Raw genomic sequence first — 10,139 nt, 5'->3', positions numbered from 1 at the left:
AGCATACGCAGTGCTGAATAAAGCCCTGTGGTTGTCTGTCTTCAGAGACAAAAATCCCTAATGAGATTCTTATAGATTGCTCATGCACTTCTTTATGAATACAAGATAAAACAAAAATTAAGCAAAAAGGAAACAGGTGCGAACATGCACCAGTGAAAGCGAGAAAGTAAAATTCACAGAAATGACATTTACAGAAATAGCAATATATACTGAAAACTTCTTTGCTCTTGAACTGAGCCTGTTAACACGTAAATCAGGTAAACAGCATCCTCCTTCAAGAGTATAATCATACACTTCGTAAGCTATATGTTCTGTGTACTATAAGTGCCGTGAGGTCTGTGATGGTCCCTTGGGTTCTGAGATCATTTTTTTCCTATTGTTTTGCTCTGTGACTGGAAACCACATGGAGCCCTGGGCTCTGTTACACCGCAGCTCCCTAATATTTGGAGTGTTCCATAGCAACACACAGTGAGACTAAACCAGATGACAAGTGAAAGTGGTGCTGGTTATTCAGTGAACGCAAAAGGAATCAAAAAGGAAAAAATTGGCTGGTAAAACACAAGACTTGCTGCAATAGAAGACAAAAGCAATAAAAAAGACTGAGAACAATATGCAAACAGTATTCTGAACTTCAAATGACGCAAGCAAGCATTGTTAGGTCTATTTTGTTATGGCCTGTGCTCAGAGGTTGATTTGCATGAAAAAAGAGAATACCGTAAAGATGCATTAAATGCTTTTCAAGCTTCACTGTAGCTTTCTGTTCAGTATATTCTGCTTATACCATCCTTAATGGTCAAAGTTAGAGATGCCACATCAAGCAAAATGTCCAATTATTCTTTTTTTTTTTTTTTTTCCCCCCACCCAGCAGTATTAACACATCTTCATTCTGTAATTGTCAAAGCAGTGATATTTGTATACGGGAAGGGGAATCTGCCATATTCATAGCAAAGTAGAATAATTGTAACAGGAAAAAAATATCATGGGAAAGAATCCATGAAATAAATTCTGTACAAACAATAATCAGCTGATAAATTAAGTGGTGTGGCATGGCAATTTACTAGAGGGAAATAAACATAACATAGGAAAAATCGTGCCTTTTTTGTTCCAATGGCAGGAGGAATTTCATCAATAATCTTCCACTGTTTATCCATGTTTTTCTGGTGCATTTGAAGGCTGTTATTTCTTATTCAGTTCAGCAGTTAACTTACTTGCTGAATTGTCGTCCATACTTATTTGGGTCCTAGGTCCCAAGCTTTATAATAAAAAAAATAATCCAGGATGCCTTTGCTCCACACGCTTCTGACTTTCAACAGAGCAGCAAAGTAATGAATTTACTATGGTTTTATGTTCCTCCTTCCGAAAACAATAATGAGAGGAAGGAAGTGACAGGTGAAAAGAAAGAAAAATCTTCAGCTCTTCAAAGGGAAGTATCTCAACGTTACGGTTTAGGTGGAGACTTTAAGGTCAATCAGTGTGGCCTCACTGATTTTAGTTCAAAGTGCATTATTACCTGACTTGATTTTTTCATTAAAAGGGGGGGGGGGGGCTACATTACAGTTTTCAGAAAAACAAATTCAGCAAGTGTTAGCATTTCAAGAGCATTAATGAACATGAAAAATGAAAAAGTCATACCTGAAAATCTAGTTGTCTTCTATTTCTTTGATTTATCGTGGATATCCCTAAATTAACTGAGTTTATGATAAACCTAAAACATACTCAGACCCCAATCAATTCTAAGATCACTGCTTTGCTTCTATACAGACTAGCATTTTATTAAATTGCTCTTCCAGGCAGAGAAGGACCTGGGAGTGATGGTTGATAGTCAGCTGAATATGAGCCAGCAGTGTGCTCAGGTGGCCAAGAAGGCCAACAGCATCCTGGCTTGCATAAGAAGCAGTGTGGCCAGCAGGGCTAGGGAGGTGATCGTCCCCCTGTACTTGGCTCTGGTGAGGCTGCACCTCGAGTACCGTGTTCAGCTTTGGGCCCCTCGCTACAAGAAGGACATCGAGGTGCTCGAGCGGGTCCAGAGAAGGGCGACGAAGCTGGTGAGGGGCCTGGAGAACAAGTCCTACGAGGAGCAGCTGAGGGAGCTGGGCTTGTTCAGCCTGGAGAAAAGGAGGCTCAGGGGTGACTTTATCACTCTCTACAGATACCTCAAAGGAGGCTGTAGCGAGGTGGGGGTTGGTCTGTTCTCCCATGTGCCTGGTGACAGGACGAGGGGGAATGGGCTTAAGTTGCACCAGGGGAGTTTTAGGTTGGATCTTAGGAAGAACTTCTTTACCGAAAGGGTTGTTAGGCATTGGAACGGGCTGCCCAGGGAAGTGGTTAAGTCACCATCCCTGGAGGTCTTTAAAAGACGTTTAGATGTAGAGCTTAGGGATATGGTTTAGTAGAGGACTTGTTAGTGTTAGGTCAGAGGTTGGACTCGATGATCTTGAGGTCTCTTCCAACCTAGAAATTCTGTGATCGGTACTTCAGTTTTGACTGCTTTAGCCTTCTGAATTGGTCTGGTTTGGTTTCGTTGGTAGGGTTTTCTTTTTGTTAACGAGAGACTCTGACCCTTGGAAATCTGGAGAAAAAACGGGTCAAGGCAGGGTTTCATGGGGCAGCCTTTCTCTCTGGCAAGCCAAATGGCCTGGGGGGGAGCCAGCCCCAGAAAAGGGGGCCCTCAGCCCCCCCAACCCTCGTCCTTGCTCCACATGAGGGCATCTTCTGGGCCTCTCCCAAGGCAGGCGCCTTCGGCCTCACACGGGCCACTCCATCACAGAGCTTTGCTGAGGTCACAGTGGCCACCAGCGGGCCCACCCTTACCCCAGGCCCTATAAAAGGGGCCCCCCTGCCACTGGCCCGCCACTTGCTCAGCGATTTGGTCTTCTGAAAGCCATTGGCTGAAGGAAGGCCAGAGTTAGGAGCAAAGAGAGAGAGAGGCGAGCAGCAGCCCTTCTCAGTGCGAGGACAAGAAATTGTTCCTAGGACCACTGAGAAGGATGTCTGCCTCTGAGAGAAAGCGCCATGGGTCGAGGGCCAGCACCTCAAGCACAAGAACCAGCAGTGCCCAGGAGGTGTCTGGTGCCCGGCCCAGAGGCTACTCTGATAAATATCATTGGAGCCGAAGTGATGCGGGGAGCAGGCCGGCCCCTCGGACGGACAGCAGCAGCAGGCCTGGGCCTAGCCGGAGGTCCAGTGATGACGGAGAGCGTGGGTTGGAGGGCCACGGGAAGCGGAGCCGTGCCCAGCGGTCAGAATATGATGCGGGACCCAGCCGTGGCCGAGGGAGAGATGACAGCAGGAACTCCGTGAATGAAAATCAAGCGGAGAACGGAAAGGACCCAAGGCCCGGAACTGGGAGGCGTCCTGGTGCGGCACCGTGGCCAGAAAATATGCCCAGTGGAAGGCAGCCTGTGTGGGCAGTCCCTGCCAGGGACTGGCTCGTCCTCCAACCCGCGGAGCCCATGGAGGTGGGTGCACAAGATGAAGAAGAACCGATGGAAGTGGACCCACCTCGGCCTCAACAAACATGGGACTCCCCTGGCAGCTCTCTGAAAAGTGTCCTGAAGGAACACCGGCAGCTGTGCAGAAGGGCTCGGCAAGCTCCCTATTCCGCATCGCCCAGGCTCCACTCCAGGCATTAGCCTGGAGCCATGTGGCAATAAAGACCTTTGCCAATTCTCAGGGGTTGTGTGAGTGCTTCTTTCCCATCCACCAGGCCTCATGCAAGAGGTGGCAGCCCTTCTGCGCAGAGCCTCGAGGAAGAGCACAAGAGAGACCCCAGCTCCCTTCGGGCTGCTGCGTTGGGGTGACAGGAGGAGTCCCCAGGAACCACCGTGCACCTTTAGAAGTTGTAAAAATAAACCGAGGGGTGAAAATAGTAGTGTGTGAGTGATTATAGCTGGCTAATTTCTTATATTAGGAGTGAGTTTCTATATCTGAGTAATTGGTAATGACAGATGTGGAGAAGGCTGAGGTACTCAGCAACTTCTTTGCCTCTGTGTGCACTGGTAGATGGGCTTCCCACATCTTTCATTTCCCTGAACCCATAGATGGAGGCTGGGGGAGCAGAGTCCCAGACACTGTAAGCAAAGAGCAGGTTCGAGACCAGCTGATGAATCCAAAGAGGTACAGGTCTACGGGACCTGATGAGCAGAATCCCAGGGTCCTGAGGGAACTGGCTGATGGAGTTGCCAAGCCTCCCTCCGTCACAGCAGAAAAGTCCTGGTAGTGGGGTGATGTCACTGGGGAGTGGAAAAATGGAAACGTCATGCCCCTGCTCCTCAAGAATTAAAGAATTGAACAAAGAGCACTGCTCTTCAACAAGTAAAACAATTAGGAGACATTACTTCTCAGAAGAGCAGTCAGGCACTGGGACAGGTTGCCCAGGGAGGAGGTGGCGTCACCGCCCTGGGGGAGTTCAAGGCAAGGTTGGACGTGGTGCTTAGGGACATGGTTTAGTGGGTGACCGTTAGTGTTAGGTCAGAGGTTGCACTCGATGATCTTGAGTTCTCTTCCAACCTAGAAATTCTGTGATTCTTCTATCTAGTTGCAACACCAATATGGGTTTTGGTGTTTGTCACTGAACACACTGCGTTCCTATACATAGCGAGTGTTGAAGATGACACTTTAAAGCCTAACCTTAAAAGAAAACCAAGAATAAAGTGCTTGAGATGACTTGTAAGTTGCAAAAGTGCTTTAAGTAACACCAGAAGAATACATGTAAAGATCTACAAACATTTCTTAACAGCTATGTTCAGGCCACCTGCAAACATTGCGGTGTGGGTATAAATCAAGTAAAGAATAGAACAACTCTACTTCTACATAAAAGGGATATTTGATATCCAGTTATACATACATGCAGATCCATGTTTTGAGAGATATCTTCCATTCATAAGACAGAAAACATATTAAGAAGAGAAAGGTTCAGAGGATGGATTTATTTTTTTTTGCTCTCATTTTTTTTGCTTCCATTTACACTGCCCAGGTAATGCCAATGATTAGAAAAGCCATCTTCATAAGGGAGTCGTGATCCCGCGGTTTCTAGGCCCCATTTCTCAGGCTGAGGTTAGGAGAACATACATCGAGCTTTCACGATTGCTTTCAGAGTAACTCAGAGCAGCACAAAAATGCTCAGCAGTTAACAGCAAAGCTACTACTGTCGTGAAACTCAGCGGGTTCCACTTCCTGCAGCTCGCATGAAGCCATCCCTCCACATTTGGTTATCGTGGTTTGCACACTGCATTTTCTTCTGTTCTCGTCTTCAAATTCAGTTGAAAAATTAAAAGGAAATGGACACACACACATTAAAGCTCACCTGGTTTACAGTACAGCAGCACTGACACGTACAGCACACTTGGTGGGGAATTCCAGGCCTAGCAACGTACAGGCCACACTGTAGAAATGAGTGTGGGGTTTTTTAACCTTTCTATGGACTGTCACAGAAACTAGGCTGAAGTAATTAGTTTTCACCACTAGTGGGGAACTGGAGGGACACAGTAATCACTTGGTGTTTTAATAATGACACACATTAGGAAAATACATTCTGAGGTTGTGACTACCCCTCTTTTGGGCAAAGATTATATATTCAGTACTCGTAACAGCCAAAGACTGTTTCTGGAAGTCGACTTTCAGATAACCTCTGAGGAACTGTACAATGGCTTTGAATGACAAAGGCTCACCTTTCTTTGTCCTGGAACTTAGAAGCAAATTAAAAGCCTGTAATTTCCTACACATTTTGGAGAGAGGCCAGGTACTTAGTGACCCAAAGAGGCAAATATGCCTTTTGATAAAGCCATGAGCACCTATACAAGTTAACTTCTCCTTGTGGAGTTAGGTATGTAAAGAATTAGGCTGCTCTTAATCAAAATCATGCATCAAAACTTTTCTAAGCATTCAGACTGGTGTCTTGAATGATGCATGCCTGAGAAGTGAGTGCCAAGCATAGGTAACAGGGCGGGGGGGGGGATACATTCGGAAAGACTTGTCTTATTAAATGCAAAACCACCTGTTTGTTACAAATAACTTGTGTTTACTAAAAAGCATATGATTAAAGAGGTCATTGTTCAAAGAAACACGGTAGGCTTACATTGTAATAATCCTTTTGCCCTCGTTCGGACCAGGAATGAAACACTAACTGCTAGTAGCTGGATTAGTAGCTGGATTTCCACTGGTACCAGCAATTCCTAAGTAGCAGCCACCTCCAGCCAAGAGACTTCCTACAGGATTCTTCTTCGTTACCCTAAATTGACAATAACCACCCTGCTAGTCAAAAGTCAAAACCCTTCCCTGACTAAATTAGAACTTCTCAGCAACTCCATTGCACAGGGTTAGCTTCATTTCTTTAAGCATGTGGAGACTGAATCCTCAGATCCCCCTCCTCCTTCTTGCATCCTGCCCTTTTCAGCACCTTCTTGGCAGCGCCCAGACGTGCAGCGGCACATTTAGCACACTAAATACTAGTAGCATAGCCACGCGTTCCCAGCCAGCCCAAGCTCTGCATGGATGAGCATGCAATCTCAAAGCACTACTGCAGAAGCTTTTGTTTCACCGCGTGCCCAGAACTAGGACTGACTATCTTAGAGGACAAAGAGATTGAGGAAGGCAGCACATCAGTTAGGAAACAGCCTTCCTGAGCATTAGGGAAACCAGGTCAGGTAGGTGTGAGGCACATGGGAGGGCAGGGAGGCAGGCTGATAGGATGGAGAGGTCTCTCTGTGTGGTACAGCTTGTGGAGTGCCAAGCTCCCACATAAAAAAGCAAGTATGACGACTTTGAGCAAATTTAAGTCTTTCTGTTGCACGTTCTAACACCTGGTAATTAAAAGTAGAGAACAGGTGAGACTCAAAGTAAATGACAAGAAAGGGAACTCTCTTCCTCTGGTTCATCACAAACAGAAGTGGTTGTAACATCACATCCCCGAAGATTTCTAGCTCTTCTATCCTTTTATGTACTTAAATGGAGAATATATAGATATCTCCCATTTTCCCATTTCTTGAAATAAATTGCTGCTACTTTACCTATATACCAGGCAAGTATTTTCAGAGGGAGATGGAGGAAGCGATAGTTTGACCGATGCACTTTCAGAATGTGGTTCTCATTCAAAAAAGACAAACTGGAAACCCTTATTAGCTTTTACAGTTACCTTTCTTTCCTAAGCAGGACTCTTAACCGAATTACAGTTCTATAATAACATTCGTTCATGTCCCAGCCCTAGCCATCTTGGTTGCCTTCTGCTGAACTTGCTCACATCTGTCAATGACATTTGTATTGTTGGGGCCAAAAACTGCACACAGTTCTCACTGTGGTCTACGGAGTGCTGAGTAGAGAGGGTAAATCACTTCCCTTGATCTGCTGGCTATGCTGTGCGGATGTAGCCCAGGATGCTGTTGGTCTTTCTTGCTGCCAGGGCACACTGCCAGCCTATGCTGACTGCTGTCTGCCAAGCCCTGAGTTTACCCTTCTCACCCCACCTTTCTGTCAGAGCTGCTCCCCAGCCAGTCAGCGCCCAGCCTGCATTGATGCACGCAGTTATTCCTTCCCACCTGCAGGGCTCTGCATTTGTTCTTATTGAATATCAGAAGACAATTGCCTTTTCCTCCACCCTGTCTAGTTCTCTCTGGAAGAAGGCATCCCTGCACTTAGGTGTATCTCCATTTGAATCCTCCTCATTTTGGTGTCATCTGAAACCTTGACAAGAATAGGATATTGATCAAGATGTAAAATTCAGCAGATCCTAGGATAGACCCTCGCAATGCTCCACTTATTATTGCCTTTCAGGTTTATTATGACCCATTAACCAGTGGTCTCTAAGCCCAGCCATCCAACCACTTTGTTTATTCATCTGGTGGTTCATCTGTACGACTGTAATGCCCTAACTTTATATTCCACAAGAATACTATAGGACACAGCATCAAAGCCTTGCTAAAAATCCATGTGATATCCCCTGCTCTTCCCTCATCCTCCCATTTTAGCCTTTCACAGCTAATGTAGTGGCAGATCTTGGTGTCCTTTTACATCCCATGCACATCTCAACTCTTGGCTTTCCAAGTTTTCCAAGAAACTTGGCTTTCCAACACATCTGGGTGACATTTCTAAATTCCTCCTTTACAGTCTGCCCCTTCTTCCATCCCTTGTATGGTGGTGCTTTTTTGAATCTGAGCTGTCCTGAGTGCCTGGCTTAGCCAAGCCAGTATCCCAATACAGCTACTTGTTTTCCCAAGTGTCAGATGGACCCTTCTTGTGTCTGGAATGGCTTCCAGTAACACAGGGCAATTTTCTGATGAACTCATTTCTGTGAGGATTTTTATGGTCAGAAGGAAAGCTAAGCCTGCATTGAGGTGATAGTTCAGCTAAGAAATTTATAACAGCAAGTATGAAATAGTTTCCTGAAAGTGTTCATAATTATGCTGAAACAAGTTCTGTAGAACTCCACCTAATTCTTTGGTATTACTTTTCCTGTTCAAACATGCATAAAAACATTTTCAAAGTTTTAGCTTGCTGTCCATATCCAATCAAAAAAACAAACAACCCAAACCACTGTTTTAAAAAAGAAATGGAACCTCAGTTTAACGTGTCAGATCAGTAAAAGAAAGAGCATCTGATTTTTCTTAATTAAGATTCAGATGAAGAGGAAGCCTGCTAATTTCAAAAGCTAAACTGGTATCGTGTTCACATAGCACATTTCCCTGCTCACAGTGAGAGCACTCAGCAAATTCTGCTTCACACCTCACCACCTCAGACCACCTTCTCACATTTTCTTGCTTAAAGAAATGTTGCCCTGCTTCAGTGCACCAACATGCGAGCGCATACAAAATGTGGAGTAGGCAATCAGAAATGTGCGTGTTTCCCAGATAGTGCGTGGTGAACACATTTCCTGCACTGCCGAACAACAGACACAGGAAGCATCACCATCAGCCGCCAAAATTTACTGTACTGCATTTTTTTCTTTCAATCCAGGTGTCAGTCAGTACAGCTGAGAACCAGAAGTCCCCTGAATTCACAGAAGTAAAACAGTTAATTTATTTTTGATGGAAAGCCCCAGAATGAAAATGATCTGATTTCTGATAAACTGTATAAACTTATTATACTCTAAATAAGAAATGGCCATAAGAAAAAAGAGAGTTACTGGGTATGTGCATTTCTCGGATTATGAGAGATGTGCTTTGGCAGGAGGAAGAAATAAGCATATATAATTCCTTGCACTGACTCTACAGTATAAACAAGATTGCTAAATACTAACAACATTCATCATAAAATGTTGTTAATATTTCTCTGTAAAGAAAAATCACGGAAGTTCTAAAAGATGCCACAGAGAAAACAGTAATTTGATAAGAAAAATGCATATTCAACTTTTTTTTTTTTTTTTTAAACTACAGATTTCCAGTAGTTAATGATGACTCAAAACAGCCACACAAGTACCAGAGAAGCTAATAACGTGTCTGAAGTCACACAGACCAAAAGTTCAGTGTCCATTGGGACCGTGTACAAACATTGAGAGGTAGACTGGTTTTCTTTTTCTTTACACAGACTGTAGGCATTCCATAATGGATGCAGTGAGTGGACTATATTTTAATCTCCAAGTGATCCACATGGAACACTTCACTTATAGGCTGTCTTCTCCACAGTGCTTTCAAGAGCTCCTGACAAGTCATCCCTTTGCTGTCATGATGAAAAATTCCATGAGGTCCTCCGCAGAAGCTGGGGGAACCCCTAAAAAAAATCCCCTGAAAGCATTTTGCTGATAATTCAGAAGACAACAGGGCAATTTTGGACTGAACTGGCTGTCTGCAGGAGCATTTCTATGAAGACATTTTATAGTGATGGAGGAAGTGAAAGAGCTAAAAACTCAGGAAAGGTCTGGTTGCTTATCCTCCAGACTCAAGTCTCTTGCTCTGTCATGCTTGAACTGAAACACTAAGCATGTCTGTTGCACATTTGCAGCTGCCCAAAGAACGAAAAATAGCAGAACTAAGTGGAAGATATCTACCCAAATTTCAATGCATGGCATCCCTTGCTGTAGGTTGGCACTAGGATGCAGATATTTTTCAAATATAAAAGTTTCTTTCAGTGCTTGTTACATCTTAGTGATTGCCAAAATAAAACTCCCATTAAATTGATTAGGAATAAAAGCTAACATGGGGAATACCAAA

Source organism: Aythya marila, assembly GCF_965140915.1.
Source record: "Aythya marila genome assembly, chromosome: 8".
NCBI classification, from domain to species: Eukaryota; Metazoa; Chordata; class Aves; order Anseriformes; family Anatidae; genus Aythya; species Aythya marila.
This window is presented reverse-complemented; position numbering follows the sequence as displayed.